Genomic DNA, 24,482 nt, shown 5'->3' on the forward strand with positions numbered 1-24,482 from the left:
TTACACTGTATGTATAGAGCTGAGGGCAGTATATCCTGTATATTACACTGTATCTATAGAGCTGAGTGCTGTATATCCTGTATATTACACTGTATCTATAGAGCACAGCGCTGTATATCCTGTATATTACACTGTATCTATAGAGCTGAGCGCTGTATATCTTGTATATTACACTGTATCTATAGAGCTGAGCGCTGTATATCCTGTATATTACACTGTATCTACAGAGCTGAGTGCTGTATATTACACTGTATCTATAGAGCACAGCGCTGTATATCCTGTATATTACACTGTATCTATAGAGCTGAGCGCTGTATATCTTGTATATTACACTGTATGTATAGAGCTGAGGGCAGTATATCCTGTATATTACACTGTATCTACAGAGCTGAGCGCTGTATATCCTGTATATTACACTGTATCTATAGAGCACAGCGCTGTATATCCTGTATATTACACTGTATGTATAGAGCTGAGCGCTGTATATCCTGTATATTACACTGTATCTATAGAGCTGAGCGCTGTATATCCTGTATATTACACTGTATCTACAGAGCTGAGCGCTGTATATCCTGTATATTACACTGTATCTACAGAGCTGAGCGCTGTATATCGTGTATATTACACTGTGTCTATAGAGCACAGCGCTGTATATCCTGTATATTACACTGTATCTATAGAGCTGAGAGCTGTATATCCTGTATATTACACTGTATCTATAGAGCTGAGCGCTGTATATCCTGTATATTACACTGTATCTATAGAGCTGAGCGCTGTATATCCTGTATATTACACTGTATCTATAGAGCTGAGCGCTGTATATCCTGTATATTACACTGTATCTATAGAGCTGAGCGCTGTATATCCTGTATATTACACTGTATCTATAGAGCTGAGCGCTGTATATCCTGTATATTACACTGTATCTATAGAGCTGAGCGCTGTATATCCTGTATATTACACTGTATCTATAGAGCTGAGCGCTGTATATCCTGTATATTACACTGTATCTACAGAGCTGAGCGCTGTATATCCTGTATATTACACTGTGTCTATAGAGCTGAGTGCTGTATATTACACTGTATCTATAGAGCTGAGCGCTGTATATCCTGTATATTACACTGTGTCTATAGAGCTGAGTGCTGTATATCCTGTATATTACACTGTATCTATAGAGCACAGCGCTGTATATCCTGTATATTACACTGTATCTATAGAGCACAGCGCTGTATATCCTGTATATTACACTGTATAGAGGATAAGGCCTCTTGCACACGACCGTATGGCTTTTTCAGAATTTGTGGTTCGCAAAAAACGGATCCGTAAAAAATACGGATGATAACAGTGTGCATTCCGTTTTTTGCGGAACGGAACAACTGGCCCCTAATAGAACAGTACTATTCTTTTCCATTATGCGGAGAATAATAGGACATATTCTATCTTTGAACGGAAAGGAAGAACGGAAATACGGAAACGGAAGGCATATGGAATACCTTCTGTTTTTTTTTGCGGATCCATTGAAATGAATGGTTCCGTATATGGTCCGTATACGGAACGCAAAAAATGGAACGCAAACACAAAAAAAAAAAAGTTCGTGTGCAAGAGGCCTTAGGCTTATTGCACACAAACGTTTGCACTCCGTGGCCGGATTGTAGACCGCAATACACGGGCACCATTCCGTGTGCATTCAGCATCACGGATGCGGACCCATTCACTTCAATGGGTCCACAAATCCGGAGATGCGGAATGGTGCGGAACGGAAGCACGGAACAGAACCCTACAGAAGCACTACGGAGTGCTTCCGTCCCGCACCTCCGTTCCGCAAAAATATAGAACATGTCCTATCTTTTTTGTGGAACGGCCGGATTGCGGACCCATTAAAGTGAATGGGTCCGCGATCCGCTGCAGTTGCCCCACGGTGGGTGTTCGTGCATTGCAGCCCGCAATTTTAGGCTGCAGCACGACCACGGGGTGCACACGTTTGTGTGCAAGAGGCCTTCCGCTTAGTGTTGAGGCCTTCCGCTTAGCATGCTCGGCCAAATACCTGTTTGGCTCGAGCATCGCCCTGTCGGCACATGGCGGTACTCGGGCGAGTACCGCATGTGCTCGAGAGCCATGCTCAAGTCTCCTCCCCGCTACGCAGCCAATAAACGTGCGGGGAAGTACTGCCCTCACTGTAATGCCAGTAGCCATGTTGGTTGCTGGCATTACAGTGATTGGCTGGCCGGAACGCGTCATTGGCACCTGATGACATGTGCTCGGATCAGTCATAGTCAGGGAGAGCTGTGCTGAGGAAGGGACAGATAGTGTAGGGAGTTTGTGATCGCTATTTATTCAATTTTAAAATGTTTCAAAGACCCAAAAGTCATTTTAAGGACTATAGTGTGTGGTGGCAGCAATTTAATTGTGCAAAGTTGTACTCAAATATATTTTTTTTATACTTTTCGAAATAGCGATTATTTTGCTATATAGAAGGTCCCTGCAGTGACTTGTGACATCTGTGCTGCAATAGCGTCTGTGTGTCAGGGGCAGATATTGGGAAAAATATTAGCGACAACAAATATATTTTTTCCATACTTTATCCCCACTTTGGCTATAAACGGTCCCTGCAGTGAATTGTCACATCTGTGTGTCAGGACAAGAGATAGTAAAAATATAAGTGAAATCTATTTTCCTTTTTCCATATTTCTATGTACTTTTTCCATATACTGTGCTTGCTGTGAACTGTGGCATCCGTGCCACATCTTGTGTGTCAAGCATACATATAACATTTAACATGAAGAAGGCGAACAGTAAGGGACGGGGAAGTGGCCGTGCTGCTGATGGTGCACGCAGAGGCCGTGGCCCTGGGCGCGGAGAAACTGTGCCTGCTGCCAGAGCACAAGAACCACACTCATCCACGATACCTAGCTTCATGTCCCAGTCTGCAGGGCGGCGCAGGACACCACCCTGTCTTCCATAAAGTCCAGTCTCAGTAGCCAGGAGTCTGGTCAACAGACTCCTCACCCTGATCCTCCTTCCTCCCACCATGGAGAGTCTGGCCAAACAAGTGATCCCACACTCGGATATTCCGAGGACCTCTTTTCATCGCCATTCCTTGATTTGGCCCTCTCACCAAGCCCGCTTGAAGAGGGACATGAGATCTTGTGCCCCGATTCCCAACCTCTTGAGCATCCAGAGTCAGAAGAACATGACGCTGGGGAACGGCAATTAGTGTTTAATGAGGTGGATGATGATGAGACACAGTTGCCAATGACTCAACCGCAATTACTGTCTCAAGAGGTTGAGGAAGAGGATGACACACAGTTGTCAATCACTGAGGTTGTGGTTAGGTCAACAAATTAGGAGGATGAGCAGAGTGAGGAAATGGAAGAGGAGGTGGTGGACGATGAAGTCACTGACCCAATCTGGGAAGGTGGCAACAAGCCGAGCGAGGACAACAGTACAGAGGGGGGGGGGGGGGGGGAATCTGCTGCACCACAACAGACTGGAAGAGGCAGTGGGGTGGCAAAAGGGAGAAGGCGGACCACACCAAACAGGCCCACAACTGTTCCCCGGAGCACATCCTTGCGGAAATCTCCCTTGCCAAGGGGTAGGTGTTCCGCAGTCTGGCGCTTTTTGAGGAAAGTGCAGATGACAAAAGAATTGTAATTTGCAACCTGTGCCATACAAAAATGAGCAGGGGCGTGAACACTAGCAACCTCACCACCACCAGCATGATCTGCCACATGGCATCAAAGCACCGTAATAGATGGGCCGAACGCCTGGGTTCACAATCTGTGTCTGCGGGTCACACCACTGCCTCATCTTCCCCGGTGTTATGTGTTGGCCAATCCCCTGTCCAAGACGCAGGCCCAGATGCCTCCCGCCCTACACCTGGACCTTCGCAAGCACCATCAGCGACCACATCCACTTCTGTGTCCCAGCGCAGCGTCCAAATGTCATTACCCCAGGCATTTAAACGCAAGCGCAAATACCCAGCCACCCACCCACAGGCCATAGCACTAAATGTGCAGCTTTCCAAATTACTAGGACACTGAGGCTTTCTGCAGCCTGATGTCGGCGGCCGTCCCTCGTTACGCAGTCCCCAGCTGCCACTATTGTTCAAGGTGTGTCGTGCCCGCCTTACACCATGGGTCCCTTAACATCACCCGTGCCCTGACCAACGCAGTTACTGGGAAGGTCCACTTAACCACTGACACATGGACAAGTGCTTTCAGCCAGGGACGCTACATTTCCCTGATGGCACACTGGGTGAATGCTGTGGAGGCCGGGAGCGACTCGTACCCTGGGTGGCACAGGTGCTACCGACGCCAAGGAGTGCGGGCCCCAATTCCATCAGGGTTTCCGCCACTACCTACGTTAGTGGCTCCAACCCCCACTTCGACTCCTCTGCCTCCTCTTCCACTTCCGAATTATCCACGTGCAGCACCAGTCAGTCATCCGTCGGTAGCTGGAAGCAGTGTAGCACTGCAGTGGGGAAGCGGCAACAGGCCGGGCTGAGGCTGATATGCTTAGGTGACAAACAGCACACCGCCGCAGAGCTGTGGTAGGGTATAAGGGACCAGACTGAGCTGTGGCTCTCGCCACTCAACCTACAACCAGGCATGGTTGTGTCTGATAATGGCCGTAACCTGGTGGCGGCTTTGGAGCTGGGCAACTTTAGACACATCCCATGCCTAGCCCACGTGTTCAACCTTGTAGTTCAGCGGTTTATAAAAACCTACCCCAATTTGCCTGAGCTACTGGTGAAGGTGCGCCGCAAGTGTGCCCATTTCCGCAAGTTGCCGACAGCTTCAGCCAGTCTATCAACGCTGCAGCAGCGCTTGAAATTGCCAGCTCACCGGCTGTTGTGCGACGTGAGCATGCGCTGGAACTCGACGTTCCACATGTTGGCCAGGCTTTGTGAGCAGCAGAGGGCAGTAGTGGGATACCAGCTGCAACATGGTCGTCGCTTTTCCAGTCAGCTTCCGCTCTTCACAAGCGAAGAGTGGGCATGGATGTCTGACCTCTGTGACATCCATACCTGATAATAGCGATGTCGCTATTATCAGCGTCACCATCCCACTTCTGTGTCTACTCAAACGCTCGCTGCTCACAATTAAAGGGGTTGTCCGGGTTCAGAGCTGAACCCGGACATACCCTTATTTTCACCCCGGCAGCCCTCCTGAGCCTGGCATCGGAGCATCTCATGCTCCGATGCGCTCCCGTGCCCTGCGCTAGATCGTGCAGGGCACAGGCTCTTGTGTTTTCAATAACACACTGCCGGGCGGTAACTTCCGCCCAGCGGTGTGTTCGGTGACGTCACCGGCTCTGAGGGGCGGGCTTTAGCTCTGCCCTAGCCGTTTTACTGGCTAGGGCAGAGCCAAATCCCGCCCATCAGTGCCGGTGACGTCACCGGGGTTCCTGTCAGCCCCATAGAGAGCCCGGTATGTCACCGGAACTCAGAAAAATGCCTTTGCCCTGCGCGATTTAGCGCAGGGCAAAGGAGAGCATCGGAGCATGAACTGCTCTGATGCTCATGTCAGGGGGGCTGCCGGGGTGAAAATGGAGGGATGTCCAGGTTCAGCTCTGAACCTGGACAACCCCTTTAAGGCGGACGCTTTGCATGTGGAAGAGGTGGAAATGGGGGAAGAAAGTACACAGGGTTATAGCCAGACCACCCTCAGTTCGTCTTCTCAGCGCAAATTGGAGGCTGAAGAGGAGGATGAGCAGGAGACGGTTTCCTCCGCTACAGAGGGTAGTACCCATGGAAGTTTAATTCCATCTGTTCTGCGTGGGTGGGCAGAAGAGGAGGAAGAGGATGAGGAGATTGGGAGTGATCCTTCCGATGACGACAGCAAAGTCTTGCCTGTTGGTACTCTGGCACACATGGCTGACTTCATGTTAGGCTGCCTTTTCCTGCGACCTGCGCGTTGGACGCATTTTAGACAACACAGGTTACTGGTTGTTCCCCCTTCTCGACCCCCGCTACAAAGAGAACTTCTCATCTCTCATTCCTGTGGTGGAGAGGACGAGCAAAATGGTGCAATATCAGAAGGTCCTTGTGGAAAAATTGCTCCAACATTTTCCATCTGACAACACTGGCGGCAGAGTCCGTAGTTCCTTGGCCAACTGAGGGGAGAAAAGGGGAACACACAGCAGTTCCAACACAGGCAGGGCAACACTCTCCAAAGCCTGGGACAGTTTCAGGACACCCCGCCAGCACCCTCACCCTGATGCGTGGCCTAGTGTCACAAGGAGGGAAACGTTTTGGAAGATGGTGAAGGAGTACATAGCAGACCTTGTCAGCGTCCTCAATGATCCCTCTGGGCCTTACAACTACTGGGTGTCCAAGCTGGACACGTGGCACGAACTGGCGCTCTACGCCTTGGAGGTGCTGGCTTGCGCTTCCACCAGTGTTTTGTCTGCGTGGGTATTTAGTGCTGCTGGTGGCATTATAACAGATAAGCGTATCCGCCTGTCAACTGAAAATGCTGACAGGTTGACGCTTATCAAAATGAACAAGGTCTGGATTGCCCCTGACTTCTCTACTCCACCAGAGGAAAGCGGCTGAACATAAAGGCACTTTAAATGTGGCTTTTATAGTGTATTGGATACACTGTATTCCCATGCACCCCTTCCACCACAAACAAGGGTATATGGTTCAATCTTCCTTTTCTCATCCTCCTTCTCCATCATATCAACATGCTTATTCGTCACATATAATGCCCTTGCATATATGGCCTTCGAATATAAATTTTTAGAGGGTCAGCTCACCAGCGGGCCCTCACATCAAATTTTTCACAGGGTCCGCTCCCCAGCAGGCCCTCACATATAATTTTTTAGAGGGTCCGCTCACCAGCAGGCCCTCACATATAATTTTTTAGAGGGTCCGCTCACCACCAGGCCCTCACATATAATTTTTTAGAGGGTCCACTCAACTGCAGGCCCGCAACTCAAATCTTTTACAGGTTCAGCTCACCTGTAGGCCCGCAACTACTTATACCTAATAGGCAATTTGTGCGCATGCTGCCTTGCTTGGATGTGGTTCTCAGGCTCCCTCTCCGGAATCAAACACTGATTCGCCGTTAGCCGTAGTTACATTGGTTTTGAGCTGACTGTTACATCGAAAGTTGATAGGGAAGATATCCAATTGGATCGTGGACGTCACGGGGACGTGCGATCAGGCAGAAGTTATCTTGAGTCAACAAAGCGGCAGCGCGGCCTCTCCTGGCTAACGTTTCCAAATCAAAAATACCGCAGTGACATTCCCTATAATTTTTTATTAATCATTCCAATAACAGGGCATCTTAAGAGTATTGTTATTTATCGTCACTATCTCCCCGAGTCAGGAGTGGGTAATTGCCGCGCGCATGCTGCCTTCCTTGGATGTGATAGCCGTTTCTCAGGCTCCCTCTCCGGAATCAAACACTGATTCCCCGTTACCCGTAGTTTACAATGGTTTTGAGCTGACAATTACATTGAAAGTTGATAGGCCAGACATCCGTTTAATGCTCGGGTTCTCCCATTGACTTCCATTATACTCGATATATCTGATGTGTTCGCAGATACTCAAAACACATACGGACGTGTGACTGGACCCTAATACTGTATATCCTGTATATTACATACCTCCCAACTTCTAAAAATGGTAAAGAGTGACAATATATGCGGCGCACATCATGGCAGATTTTTTCATACAAGGCCACGCCTCTAACTCCACCCAAAGCACAATTACTGACCCCCGTCACAAGTGCAGCAGCCGGGGATCGGTGAGGCGAGTGTAAGGTCCTATATGTTTTACAGCATGTGGAGCCCCGGGGACAATTCTTTTCTTGCACTTCATTATCCATTTAAATATTAGCTTATAAATCATCAGATTGTAGAGATTTTAAGGTCTAAATTGCACCAAATAATAAAGTTCTGGTCTAATATACAGGTGGAAGCCGTACAGAGAGATTAGTAAATGTATTAATGCACAATTATGCATTAATTCTCCAGGTCAAAAAGAAGGACATGTAAGGATCAAAGAGGGACTAGGGAGGTATGATATCCCACTGTATCTATAGGGCTGAGCGCTGTATATCCTGTATATTACACTGTATCTACAGAGCTGAGCGCTGTATATCCTGTATATTACACTGTATCTACAGAGCTGAGAGCTGTATATCCTGTATATTACACTGTATCTACAGAGCTGAGCGCTGTATATCCTGTATATTACACTGTATCTACAGAGCTGAGCGCTGTATATCCTGTATATTACACTGTATCTACAGAGCTGAGAGCTGTATATCCTGTATATTACACTGTATCTACAGAGCTGAGCGCTGTATATCCTGTATATTACACTGTATCTATAGAGCTGAGTGCTGTATATCCTGTATATTACACTGTATCTACAGAGCTGAGCGCTGTATATCCTGTATATTACACTGTATCTATAGAGCACAGCGCTGTATATCCTGTATATTACACTGTATCTATAGAGCTGAGCGCTGTATATCCTGTATATTACACTGTATCTATAGAGCTGAGAGCTGTATATCCTGCATATTACACTGTATCTATAGAGCACAGCGCTGTATATCCTGTATATTACACTGTATCTATAGAGCTGAGCGCTGTATATCCTGTATATTACACTGTATCTATAGAGCACAGCGCTGTATATCCTGTATATTACACTGTATCTACAGAGCTGAGCGCTGTATATCCTGTATATTACACTGTATCTACAGAGCTGAGAGCTGTATATTACACTGTATCTACAGAGCTGAGCGCTGTATATTACACTGTATCCACAGAGCTGAGCGCTGTATATCCTGAATATTATACTGTATCCACAGAGCTGAGCGCTGTATATCCTGTATATTACACTGCATCTACAGAGCTGAGCGCTGTATATCCTGTATATTACACTGTATCTATAGAGCTGAGTGCTTTATATCCTGTATATTACACTGTATCTACAGAGCTGAGTGCTGTATATCCTGTATATTACACTGTATCTACAGAGCTGAGTGCTGTATATCCTGTATATTACACTGTATCTACAGAGCTGAGTGCTGTATATCCTGTATATTACACTGTATCTATAGAGCTGAGCGCTGTATATCCTGTATATTACACTGTATCTACAGAGCTGAGCGCTGTATATCCTGTATATTACACTGTATCTACAGAGCTGAGCATTGTACAATATATCCTGTATATTACACTCTATAGAGCTGAGCGCTGTATATCCTGTATATTACACTGTATAGAAGATAATGCTGTATATCCTGTATATTACACTGTATCTATAGAGCTGAGCGCTGTATATCCTGTATATTACACTGTATCTACAGAGCTGAGCGCTGTATATCCTGTATATTACACTGTATCTATAGAGCACAGCGCTGTATATCCTGTATATTACACTGTATCTACAGAGCTGAACGCTGTATATCCTGTATATTACACTGTATCTACAGAGCTGAGCGCTGTATATCCTGTATATTACACTGTATCTACAGAGCTGAGCGCTGTATATCCTGTATATTACACTGTATCTATAGAGCACAGCGCTGTATATCCTGTATATTACACTGTATCTACAGAGCACAGCGCTGTATATTACACTGTATCTATAGAGCACAGCGCTGTATATCCTGTATATTATACTGTATCTACAGAGCTGAGTGCTGTATATCCTGTATATTACACTGTATCTATAGAGCTGAGCGCTGTATATCCTGTATATTACACTGTATCTACAGAGCTGAGCGCTGTATATCCTGTATATTACACTGTATCTACAGAGCTGAGCGCTGTATATCCTGAATATTATACTGTATCCACAGAGCTGAGCGCTGTATATCCTGTATATTACACTGCATCTACAGAGCTGAGCGCTGTATATCCTGTATATTACACTGCATCTACAGAGCTGAGCGCTGTATATCCTGTATATTACACTGTATCTACAGAGCTGAGTGCTTTATATCCTGTATATTACACTGTATCTACAGAGCTGAGTGCTGTATATCCTGTATATTACACTGTATCTACAGAGCTGAGTGCTGTATATCCTGTATATTACACTGTATCTACAGAGCTGAACGCTGTATATCACACTGTATCTACAGAGCTGAGCGCTGTATATCCTGTATATTACACTGTATCTACAGAGCTGAGCGCTGTATATCCTGTATATTACACTGTATCTACAGAGCTGAGCGCTGTATATCCTGTATATTACACTGTATCTACAGAGCTGAGCGCTGTATATCCTGTATATTACACTGTATCTACAGAGCACAGCGCTGTATATCCTGTATATTACACTGTATCTACAGAGCACAGCGCTGTATATCCTGTATATTACACTGTATCTATAGAGCACAGCGCTGTATATCCTGTATATTACACTGTATCTACAGAGCTGAGTGCTGTATATCCTGTATATTACACTGTATCTACAGAGCTGAGTGCTGTATATCCTGTATATTACACTGTATCTACAGAGCTGAGCGCTGTATATCCTGTATATTACACTGTATCTACAGAGCTGAGAGCTGTATATCCTGTATATTACACTGTATCTACAGAGCTGAGCGCTGTATATCCTGTATATTACACTGTATCTACAGAGCTGAGCGCTGTATATCCTGTATATTACACTGTATCTACAGAGCTGAGAGCTGTATATCCTGTATATTACACTGTATCTACAGAGCTGAGCGCTGTATATCCTGTATATTACACTGTATCTATAGAGCTGAGTGCTGTATATCCTGTATATTACACTGTATCTACAGAGCTGAGCGCTGTATATCCTGTATATTACACTGTATCTATAGAGCACAGCGCTGTATATCCTGTATATTACACTGTATCTATAGAGCTGAGCGCTGTATATCCTGTATATTACACTGTATCTATAGAGCTGAGAGCTGTATATCCTGCATATTACACTGTATCTATAGAGCACAGCGCTGTATATCCTGTATATTACACTGTATCTATAGAGCTGAGCGCTGTATATCCTGTATATTACACTGTATCTATAGAGCACAGCGCTGTATATCCTGTATATTACACTGTATCTACAGAGCTGAGCGCTGTATATCCTGTATATTACACTGTATCTACAGAGCTGAGAGCTGTATATTACACTGTATCTACAGAGCTGAGCGCTGTATATTACACTGTATCCACAGAGCTGAGCGCTGTATATCCTGAATATTATACTGTATCCACAGAGCTGAGCGCTGTATATCCTGTATATTACACTGCATCTACAGAGCTGAGCGCTGTATATCCTGTATATTACACTGTATCTATAGAGCTGAGTGCTTTATATCCTGTATATTACACTGTATCTACAGAGCTGAGTGCTGTATATCCTGTATATTACACTGTATCTACAGAGCTGAGTGCTGTATATCCTGTATATTACACTGTATCTACAGAGCTGAGTGCTGTATATCCTGTATATTACACTGTATCTATAGAGCTGAGCGCTGTATATCCTGTATATTACACTGTATCTACAGAGCTGAGCGCTGTATATCCTGTATATTACACTGTATCTACAGAGCTGAGCATTGTACAATATATCCTGTATATTACACTCTATAGAGCTGAGCGCTGTATATCCTGTATATTACACTGTATAGAAGATAATGCTGTATATCCTGTATATTACACTGTATCTATAGAGCTGAGCGCTGTATATCCTGTATATTACACTGTATCTACAGAGCTGAGCGCTGTATATCCTGTATATTACACTGTATCTATAGAGCACAGCGCTGTATATCCTGTATATTACACTGTATCTACAGAGCTGAACGCTGTATATCCTGTATATTACACTGTATCTACAGAGCTGAGCGCTGTATATCCTGTATATTACACTGTATCTACAGAGCTGAGCGCTGTATATCCTGTATATTACACTGTATCTATAGAGCACAGCGCTGTATATCCTGTATATTACACTGTATCTACAGAGCACAGCGCTGTATATTACACTGTATCTATAGAGCACAGCGCTGTATATCCTGTATATTATACTGTATCTACAGAGCTGAGTGCTGTATATCCTGTATATTACACTGTATCTATAGAGCTGAGCGCTGTATATCCTGTATATTACACTGTATCTACAGAGCTGAGCGCTGTATATCCTGTATATTACACTGTATCTACAGAGCTGAGCGCTGTATATCCTGAATATTATACTGTATCCACAGAGCTGAGCGCTGTATATCCTGTATATTACACTGCATCTACAGAGCTGAGCGCTGTATATCCTGTATATTACACTGCATCTACAGAGCTGAGCGCTGTATATCCTGTATATTACACTGTATCTACAGAGCTGAGTGCTTTATATCCTGTATATTACACTGTATCTACAGAGCTGAGTGCTGTATATCCTGTATATTACACTGTATCTACAGAGCTGAGTGCTGTATATCCTGTATATTACACTGTATCTACAGAGCTGAACGCTGTATATCACACTGTATCTACAGAGCTGAGCGCTGTATATCCTGTATATTACACTGTATCTACAGAGCTGAGCGCTGTATATCCTGTATATTACACTGTATCTACAGAGCTGAGCGCTGTATATCCTGTATATTACACTGTATCTACAGAGCTGAGCGCTGTATATCCTGTATATTACACTGTATCTACAGAGCACAGCGCTGTATATCCTGTATATTACACTGTATCTACAGAGCACAGCGCTGTATATCCTGTATATTACACTGTATCTATAGAGCACAGCGCTGTATATCCTGTATATTACACTGTATCTACAGAGCTGAGTGCTGTATATCCTGTATATTACACTGTATCTACAGAGCTGAGTGCTGTATATCCTGTATATTACACTGTATCTATAGAGCTGAGCGCTGTATATCCTGTATATTACACTGTATCTACAGAGCTGAGCGCTGTATATCCTGTATATTACACTGTATCTATAGAGCACAGCGCTGTATATCCTGTATATTACACTGTATCTACAGAGCTGAGCGCTGTATATCCTGTATATTACACTGCATCTATAGAGCTGAGCGCTGTATATCCTGTATATTACACTGTATCTACAGAGCTGAGCGCTGTATATCCTGTATATTACACTGTATCTACAGAGCTGAGCGCTGTATATCCTGTAAATTACACTGTATCTATAGAGATGAACGCAGTATATCCTGTATATTACACTGTATAGAAGCTGAGCGCTGTATATCCTGTATATTACACTGTATCTACAGAGCACAGCGCTGTATATCCTGTATATTACACTGTATCTATAGAGCACAGCGCTGTATATCCTGTATATTACACTGTATCTACAGAGCTGAGCGCTGTATATCCTGAATATTACACTGTATCCACAGAGCTGAGCGCTGTATATCCTGTATATTACACTGCATCTACAGAGCTGAGCGCTGTATATCCTGTATATTACACTGTATCTACAGAGCTGAGCGCTGTATATTACACTGTATCTATAGAGCTGAGTGCTTTATATCCTGTATATTACACTTTATCTACAGAGCTGAGTGCTGTATATCCTGTATATTACACTGTATCTACAGAGCTGAGTGCTGTATATCCTGTATATTACACTGTATCTATAGAGCTGAGCGCTGTATATTACACTGTATCTACAGAGCTGAGCGCTGTATATCCTGTATATTACACTGTATCTACAGAGCTGAGCGTTGTACAATATATCCTGTATATTACACTCTATAGAGCTGAGCGCTGTATATCCTGTATATTACACTGTATAGAAGATAATGCTGCATATCCTGTATATTACACTGTATCTATAGAGCACAGCGCTGTATATCACACTGTATCTACAGAGCTGAGTGCTGTATATCCTGTATATTACACTGTATCTATAGAGCTGAGCGCTGTATATCCTGTATATTACACTGTATCTACAGAGCTGAACGCTGTATATCCTGTATATTACACTGTATCTACAGAGCTGAACGCTGTATATCCTGTATATTACACTGTATCTACAGAGCTGAGCGCTGTATATCCTGTATATTACACTGTATCTACAGAGCTGAGCGCTGTATATCACACTGTATCTATAGAGCACAGCGCTGTATATCCTGTATATTACACTGTATCTACAGAGCTGAGCGCTGTATATCCTGAATATTACACTGTATCCACAGAGCTGAGCGCTGTATATCCTGTATATTACACTGCATCTACAGAGCTGAGCGCTGTATATTACACTGTATCTATAGAGCTGAGTGCTTTATATCCTGTATATTACACTGTATCTACAGAGCTGAGTGCTGTATATCCTGTATATTACACTGTATCTACAGAGCTGAGTGCTGTATATCCTGTATATTACACTGTATCTATAGAGCACAGCGCTGTATATCCTGTATATTACACTGTATCTACAGAGCTGAGCGTTGTACAATATATCCTGTATATTACACTCTATAGAGCTGAGCGCTGTATATCCTGTATATTACACTGCATCTACAGAGCTGAGCGCTGTATATCCTGTATATTACACTGTATCTATAGAGCTGAGTGCTTTATATCCTGTATATTACACTGTATCTACAGAGCTGAGTGCTGTATATCCTGTATATTACACTGTATCTACAGAGCTGAGTGCTGTATATCCTGTATATTACACTGTATCTACAGAGCTGAGTGCTGTATATCCTGTATATTACACTGTATCTATAGAGCTGAGCGCTGTATATCCTGTATATTACACTGTATCTACAGAGCTGAGCGCTGTATATCCTGTATATTACACTGTATCTACAGAGCTGAGCGTTGTACAATATATCCTGTATATTACACTCTATAGAGCTGAGCGCTGTATATCCTGTATATTACACTGTATAGAAGATAATGCTGTATATCCTGTATATTACACTGTATCTATAGAGCACAGCGCTGTATATCCTGTATATTACACTGTATCTATAGAGCTGAGCGCTGTATATCCTGTATATTACACTGTATCTACAGAGCTGAGCGCTGTATATCCTGTATATTACACTGTATCTATAGAGCACAGCGCTGTATATCCTGTATATTACGCTGTATCTACAGAGCTGAACGCTGTATATCCTGTATATTACACTGTATCTACAGAGCTGAACGCTGTATATCCTGTATATTACACTGTATCTACAGAGCTGAGCGCTGTATATCCTGTATATTACACTGTATCTACAGAGCTGAGCGCTGTATATCTTGTATATTACACTGTATCTATAGAGCACAGCGCTGTATATCCTGTATATTACACTGTATTTACAGAGCACAGCGCTGTATATTACACTGTATCTATAGAGCACAGCGCTGTATATCCTGTATATTACACTGTATCTACAGAGCTGAGTGCTGTATATCCTGTATATTACACTGTATCTATAGAGCTGAGCGCTGTATATCCTGTATATTACACTGTATCTACAGAGCTGAGCGCTGTATATCCTGTATATTACACTGTATCTATAGAGCACAGCGCTGTATATCCTGTATATTACACTGTATCTATAGAGCTGAGCGCTGTATATTACACTGTATCTATAGAGCACAGCGATGTATATCCTGTATATTACACTGTATCTACAGAGCTGAGAGCTGTATATCCTGTATATTACACTGTATCTACAGAGCTGAGCGCTGTATATCCTGTATATTACACTGTATCTACAGAGCTGAGCGCTGTATATCCCGTATATTACACTGTATCTACAGAGCTGAGCGCTGTATATCCCGTATATTACACTGTATCTACAGAGCTGAGCGCTGTATATCCTGTATATTACACTGTATCTACAGAGCTGAGCGCTGTATATCCTGTATATTACACTGCATCTACAGAGCTGAGCGCTGTATATCCTGTATATTACACTGTATCTATAGAGCACAGCGCTGTATATCCTGTATATTACACTGTATCTATAGAGCTGAGCGCTGTATATCCTGTATATTACACTGTATCTATAGAGCACAGCGCTGTATATCCTGTATATTACACTGTATCTATAGAGCTGAGCGCTGTATATCCTGTATATTACACTGTATCTATAGAGCACAGCGCTGTATATCCTGTATATTACACTGTATCTACAGAGCTGAGCGCTGTATATCCTGTATATTACACTGTATCTACAGAGCTGAGAGCTGTATATTACACTGTATCTACAGAGCTGAGCGCTGTATATTACACTGTATCCACAGAGCTGAGCGCTGTATATCCTGTATATTACACTGTATCTAAAGAGCACAGCGCTGTATATCCTGTATATTACACTGTATCTATAGAGCACAGCGCTGTATATCCTGTATATTACACTGTATCTATAGAGCACAGCGCTGTATATCCTGTATATTACACTGTATCTACAGAGCACAGCGCTGTATATTACACTGTATCTATAGAGCACAGCGCTGTATATCCTGTATATTACACTGTATCTACAGAGCTGAGCGCTGTATATCCTGAATATTATACTGTATCCACAGAGCTGAGCGCTGTATATCCTGTATATTACACTGCATCTACAGAGCTGAGCGCTGTATATCCTGTATATTACACTGTATCTACAGAGCTGAGCGCTGTATATTACACTGTATCTATAGAGCTGAGTGCTTTATATCCTGTATATTACACTGTATCTACAGAGCTGAGTGCTGTATATCCTGTATATTACACTGTATCTACAGAGCTGAGTGCTGTATATCCTGTATATTACACTGTATCTACAGAGCTGAGTGCTGTATATCCTGTATATTACACTGTATCTACAGAGCTGAGTGCTGTATATCCTGTATATTACACTGTATCTACAGAGCTGAGTGCTGTATATCCTGTATATTACACTGTATCTATAGAGCTGAGCGCTGTATATCCTGTATATTACACTGTATCTACAGAGCTGAGTGCTTTATATCCTGTATATTACACTGTATCTACAGAGCTGAGTGCTGTATATCCTGTATATTACACTGTATCTACAGAGCTGAGTGCTTTATATCCTGTATATTACACTGTATCTACAGAGCTGAGTGCTGTATATCCTGTATATTACACTGTATCTACAGAGCTGAGTGCTGTATATCCTGTATATTACACTGTATCTACAGAGCTGAACGCTGTATATCCTGTATATTACACTGTATCTACAGAGCTGAGCGCTGTATATCCTGTATATTACACTGTATCTACAGAGCTGAGCGCTGTATATCCTGTATATTACACTGTATCTACAGAGCTGAGCGCTGTATATCCTGTATATTACACTGTATCTACAGAGCTGAGCGCTGTATATCCTGTATATTACACTGTATCTACAGAGCACAGCGCTGTATATCCTGTATATTACACTGTATCTACAGAGCACAGCGCTGTATATCCTGTATATTACACTGTATCTATAGAGCACAGCGCTGTATATCCTGTATATTACACTGTATCTACAGAGCTGAGCGCTGTATATCCTGTATATTACACTGTATCTACAGAGCTGAGCGCTGTATATCCTGTATATTACACTGTATCTACAGAGCTGAGCGCTGTATATCCTGTAAATTACACTGTATCTATAGAGATGAACGCAGTATATCCTGTATATTACACTGTATAGAAGCTGAGCGCTGTATATCCTGTATATTACACTGTATCTACAGAGCACAGCGCTGTATATCCTGTATATTACACTGTATCTATAGAGCACAGCGCTGTATATCCTGTATATTACACTGTATCTACAGAGCTGAGCGCTGTATATCCTGAATATTACACTGTATCCACAGAGCTGAGCGCTGTATATCCTGTATATTACACTGCATCTACAGAGCTGAGCGCTGTATATCCTGTATATTACACTGTATCTACAGAGCTGAGCGCTGTATATTACACTGTATCTATAGAGCTGAGTGCTTTATATCCTGTATATTACACTTTATCTACAGAGCTGAGTGCTGTATATCCTGTATATTACACTGTATCTACAGAGCTGAGTGCTGTATATCCTGTATATTACACTGTATCTATAGAGCTGAGCGCTGTATATTACACTGTATCTACAGAGCTGAGCGCTGTATATCCTGTATATTACACTGTATCTACAGAGCTGAGCGTTGTACAATATATCCTGTATATTACACTCTATAGAGCTGAGCGCTGTATATCCTGTATATTACACTGTATAGAAGATAATGCTGCATATCCTGTATATTACACTGTATCTATAGAGCACAGCGCTGTATATCCTGTATATTACACTGTATCTACAGAGCTGAGTGCTGTATATCCTGTATATTACACTGTATCTATAGAGCTGAGCGCTGTATATCCTGTATATTACACTGTATCTACAGAGCTGAACGCTGTATATCCTGTATATTACACTGTATCTACAGAGCTGAACGCTGTATATCCTGTATATTACACTGTATCTACAGAGCTGAGCGCTGTATATCCTGTATATTACACTGTATCTACAGAGCTGAGCGCTGTATATCACACTGTATCTATAGAGCACAGCGCTGTATATCCTGTATATTACACTGTATCTACAGAGCTGAGCGCTGTATATCCTGAATATTACACTGTATCCACAGAGCTGAGCGCTGTATATTACACTGTATCTATAGAGCTGAGTGCTTTATATCCTGTATATTACACTGTATCTACAGAGCTGAGTGCTGTATATCCTGTATATTACACTGTATCTACAGAGCTGAGTGCTGTATATCCTGTATATTACACTGTATCTATAGAGCACAGCGCTGTATATCCTGTATATTACACTGTATCTACAGAGCTGAACGCTGTATATCCTGTATATTACACTGTATCTACAGAGCTGAGCGCTGTATATCCTGTATATTACACTGTATCTACAGAGCTGAGCGCTGTATATCCTGTATATTCCACTGTATCTATAGAGCACAGCGCTGTATATCCTGTATATTACACTGTATCTACAGAGCTGAGCGTTGTACAATATATCCTGTATATTACACTCTATAGAGCTGAGCGCTGTATATCCTGTATATTACACTGTATAGAGGATAATGCTGCATATCCTGTATATTACACTGTATAGAAGATAATGCTGTATATCCTGTATATTACACTGTGTCTATAGAGCTGAGCGCTGTGTATATCCTGTATATTACACTGTATCTACAGAGCTGAGTGCTGTATATCCTGTATAATACACTGTATCTATAGAGCTGAGCGCTGTATATCCTGTATATTACACTGTATCTATAGAGCACAGCGCTGTATATCCTGTATATTGCACTGTATCTACAGGGAGTGCAGAATTATTAGGCAAGTTGTATTTTTGAGGATTAATTTTATTATTGAACAACAACCATGTTCTCAATGAACCCAAAAAACTCATTAATATCAAAGCTGAATACTTTTGGAAGTAGTTTTTAGTTTGTTTTTAGTTTTAGCTATTTTAGGGGGATATCTGTGTGTGCAGGTGACTATTACTGTGCATAATTATTAGGCAACTTAACAAAAAACAAATATATACCCATTTCAATTATTTTCTTTTACCAGTGAAACCAATATAACATCTCAACATTCACAAATATACATTTCTGACATTCAAAAACAAAACAAAAACAAATCAGTGACCAATATAGCCACCTTTCTTTGCAAGGACACTCAAAAGCCTGCCATCCATGGATTCTGTCAGTGTTTTGATCTGTTCACCATCAACATTGCGTGCAGCAGCAACCACAGCCTCCCAGACACTGTTCAGAGAGGTGTACTGTTTTCCCTCCTTGTAAATCTCACATTTGATGATGGACCACAGGTTCTCAATGGGGTTCAGATCAGGTGAACAAGGAGGCCATGTCATTAGATTTTCTTCTTTTATACCCTTTCTTGCCAGCCACGCTGTGGAGTACTTGGACGCGTGTGATGGAGCATTGTCCTGCATGAAAATCATGTTTTTCTTACCTTGCAGACTTCTTCCTGTACATCTGCTTGAAGAAGGTGTCTTCCAGAAACTGGCAGTAGGACTGGGAGTTGAGCTTGACTCCATCCTCAACCCAAAAAGGCCCCACAAGCTCATCTTTGATGATACCAGCCCAAACCAGTACTCCACCTCCACCTTGCTGGCGTCTGAGTCGGACTGGAGCTCTCTGCCCGTTACCAATCCAGCCATCTGGCCCATCAAGACTCACTCTCATTTCATCAGTCCATAAAACCTTAGAAAAATCAGTCTTGAGATATTTCTTGGCCCAGTCTTGACGTTTCAGCTTGTGTGTCTTGTTCAGTGGTGGTCGTCTTTCAGCCTTTCTTACCTTGGCCATGTCTCTGAGTATTGCACACCTTGTGCTTTTGGGCACTCCAGTGATGTTGCAGCTCTGAAATATGGCCAAACTGGTGGCAAGTGGCATCTTGGCAGCTGCACGCTTGACTTTTCTCAGTTCATGGGCAGTTATTTTGCGCCTTGGTTTTTCCACACGCTTCTTGCGACCCTGTTGACTATTTTGAATGAAACGCTTGATTGTTCGATGATCACGCTTCAGAAGCTTTGCAATTTTAAGAGTGCTGCATCCCTCTGCAAGATATCTCACTATTTTTGACTTTTCTGAGCCTGTCAAGTCCTTCTTTTGACCCATTTTGCCAAAGGAAAGGAAGTTGCCTAATAATTATGCACACCTGATATAGGGTGTTGATGTCATTAGACCACACCCCTTCTCATTACAGAGATGCACATCACCTAATATGCTTAATTGGTAGTAGGCTTTCGAGCCTATACAGCTTGGAGTAAGACAACATGCATAAAGAGGATGATGTGGTCAAAATACTCATTTGCCTAATAATTCTGCACGTAGTGTATAGAGCACAGCGCTGTATATCCTGTATATTACACTGTATCTACAGAGCTGAGTGCTGTATATCCTGTATATTACACTGTATCTATAGAGCACAGCGCTGTATATCCTGTATATTACACTGTATCTATAGAGCTGAGCGCTGTATATCCTGTATATTACACTGTATCTACAGAGCTGAGCGCTGTATATCCTGTATATTACACTGTATCTACAGAGCACAGCGTTGTATATCCTGTATATTACACTGTATCTACAGAGCTGAGCGCTGTATATCCTGTAAATTACACTGTATCTATAGAGATGAACGCAGTATATCCTGTATATTACACTGTATCTACAGAGCTGAGCGCTGTATATCCTGTATATTACACTGTATCTATAGAGCAGAGCTGTATATCCTGTATATTACACTGTATAGAAGATAATGCTGTATATCCTGTATATTACACTGTATCTATAGAGCACAACGCTGTATATCCTGTATATTACACTGTATCTACAGAGCTGAGCGCTGTATATCCTGTATATTACACTGTATCTATAGAGCTGAGCGCTGTATATCCTGTATATTATACTGTATCTATAGAGCACAGCGCTGTATATCCTGTATATTACACTGTCTCTACAGAGCACAGCGCTGTATATGCTGTATATTACACTGTATCTACAGAGCTGAGCGCTGTATATCCTGTATATTACACTGTATCTACAGAGCTGAGCGCTGTATATCCTGTATATTACACTGTATCTATAGAGCTGAGCGCTGTATATCCTGTATATTATACTGTATCTATAGAGCACAGCGCTGTATAGCCTGTATAGTACACTGTATCTACAGAGCACAGCGCTGTATATCCTGTATATTACACTGTATTTACAGAGCTGAGCGCTGTATATCCTGTATATTACACTGTATCTACAGAGCTGAGCGCTGTATATTACACTGTATCTATAGAGCACAGCGCTGTATATCCTGTATATTACACTGTATCTACAGAGCTGAGCGCTGTATATCCTGTATATTACACTGTATCTACAGAGCTGAGCGCTGTATATCCTGTATATTACACTGTATCTACAGAGCTGAGCGCTGTATATCCTGTATATTACACTGTATCTACAGAGCTGAGCGCTGTATATCCTGTATATTACACTGTATCTATAGAGCTGAGCGCTGTATATCCTGTATATTATACTGTATCTATAGAGCACAGCGCTGTATATCCTGTATATTACACTGTATCTACAGAGCACAGCGCTGTATATCCTGTATATTACACTGTATCTACAGAGCTGAGCGCTGTATATCCTGTATATTACACTGTATCTACAGAGCTGAGAGCTGTATATTACACTGTATCTACAGAGCTGAGAGCTGTATATTACACTGTATCTACAGAGTTGAGCGCTATATATCCTGTATATTACACTGTATCTATAGAGCTGAGCGCTGTATATCCTGTATATTACACTGTATCTACAGAGCACAGCGCTGTATATCCTGTATATTACACTGTATCTACAGAGCTGAGCGCTGTATATCCTGTATATTACACTGTATCTACAGAGCTGAGCGCTGTATATCCTGTATATTACACTGTATCTATAGAGCTGAGCGCTGTATATCCTGTATATTACACTGTATCTACAGAGCTGAGCGCTGTATATCCTGTATATTACACTGTATCTATAGAGCTGAGCGCTGTATATCCTGTATATTACACTGTATCTATAGAGCACAGCGCTGTATATCCTGTATATTACACTGTATCTATAGAGCACAGCGCTGTATATCCTGTATATTACACTGTATCTATAGAGCAGAGTGCTGTATATCCTGTATATTACACTGTATCTATAAAGCAGTGCTGTATATCCTGTATATTACACTGTATCTATAGAGCAGAGCTGTATATCCTGTATATTACACTGTATAGAAGATAATGCTGTATATCCTGTATATTACACTGTATCTATAGTGCACAGCGCTGTATATTACACTGTATCTATAGAGCACAGTGCTGTATATCCTGTAAATTACACTGTATCTATAGAGCTGAGCGCTGTATATCCTGTATATTACACTGTATCTACAGAGCTGAGCGCTGTATATCCTGTATATTACACTGTATCTATAGAGCTGAGCGCTGTATATCCTGTATATTACACTGTATCTATAAAGCTGAGCGCTGTATATTACACTGAGTGACGTACATCACACGGTATACACAGACCTGTGTACAGATACATCACACGGTATACACAGACCTGTGTACAGATACATCACACGGTATACACAGACCTGTGTACAGATACATCACACGGTATACACAGACCTGTGTACAGATACATCACACGGTATACACAGACCTGTGTACAGATACATTACACGGTATACACAGACCTGTGTACAGATACATCACACGGTATACACAGACCTGTGTACAGATACATCACACGGTATACACAGACCTGTGTACAGATACATTACACGGTATACACAGACCTGTGTACAGATACATTACACGGTATACACAGACCTGTGTACAGATACATCACACGGTATACACAGACCTGTATACAGATACATCACACGGTATACACAGACCTGTGTACAGATACATCACACGGTATACACAGACCTGTGTACAGATACATTACACGGTATACACAGACCTGTGTACAGATACATCACACGGTATACACAGACCTGTGTACAGATACATCACACGGTATACACAGACATCACACGGTATACACAGACATCACACGGTATATACACAGACCTGTATACAGATACATTACATGGTATACACAGACCTGTATACAGATACATTACACAGTATACACAGACCTGTATACAGATACATCACACGGTATACACAGACCTGTATACAGATACATGACACGGTACATATAGACTAAGACTACACTATATTCATCTCTACATCTCATCCCTGTATATGGAGCATTTAAATGAAGGGAGGCGCATGCAAGGCTATGGGGGCAGAGCCCGGAGTTCTCACCTCTCCAGTTGGGGGCAGTTTGCAGGTCACAGCATAGGCTCCCCTGTGGGGGGCTCCTCAGCCCCGGGTCGCCCCCTGATCTCTGTCATGTGACCACAGCCGCAGGAGCAGCACCACAAACGGGGAGAGTGGGCGGGGAATCATGACGTCACCCTTAGCAGCAAACAAACTGGTAACGATTAGGAGGCGTTCCTTAGGCTTTTCCCCGCCCACCAGTAGTTCTGACCTCTTAAACACGCCCCCGGAGCCGAACAAGAACTACATTACCCGGCATGCTGCGCTGTGGTGCGTAGAACGTGCGGTGGTAACCTAGCAACCGTGTCCGTCTGTCTGTGTTTTGTCAGGAGAGGACGCTGTAGATGGGGCATTCGTTCACTTGTGATAGGGAAGCTTATGAGCTCTGTGTATAGAAGGAAGACCCCAATAATACAGGCAGTTAGCAGGGGCCTCCCAATACACCTGCCACAGCAGACCACACATCGTGACTGGGATATGGACGGTCCTTTAACCATAGTTTACATAATTATAATTTTTTTGAATCATTCAGGTTGCTTATGGTATCGTTTTTATACTGACATTTTA

At 42.7% G+C, this 24,482-nt stretch overlaps 1 protein-coding gene across 1 annotated transcript in view; it reads right to left on the reverse strand.

Annotated features, from left to right (window-relative positions):
* Positions 1-24,041, reverse strand: part of DNAJC27 (DnaJ heat shock protein family (Hsp40) member C27) — a 47,963-nt gene extending 23,922 nt beyond the window's left edge. The window contains exon 1 of the mRNA XM_044289364.1: positions 23,901-24,041. The gene's annotated coding sequence lies outside the window, so the exon portion shown is untranslated. The remainder of the gene's footprint in view (positions 1-23,900) is intronic.
* Positions 24,042-24,482: the final 441 nt, after the last annotated feature.

Source organism: Bufo gargarizans, chromosome 4 (assembly GCF_014858855.1).
Source record: "Bufo gargarizans isolate SCDJY-AF-19 chromosome 4, ASM1485885v1, whole genome shotgun sequence".
Taxonomy (NCBI): Eukaryota; Metazoa; Chordata; class Amphibia; order Anura; family Bufonidae; genus Bufo; species Bufo gargarizans.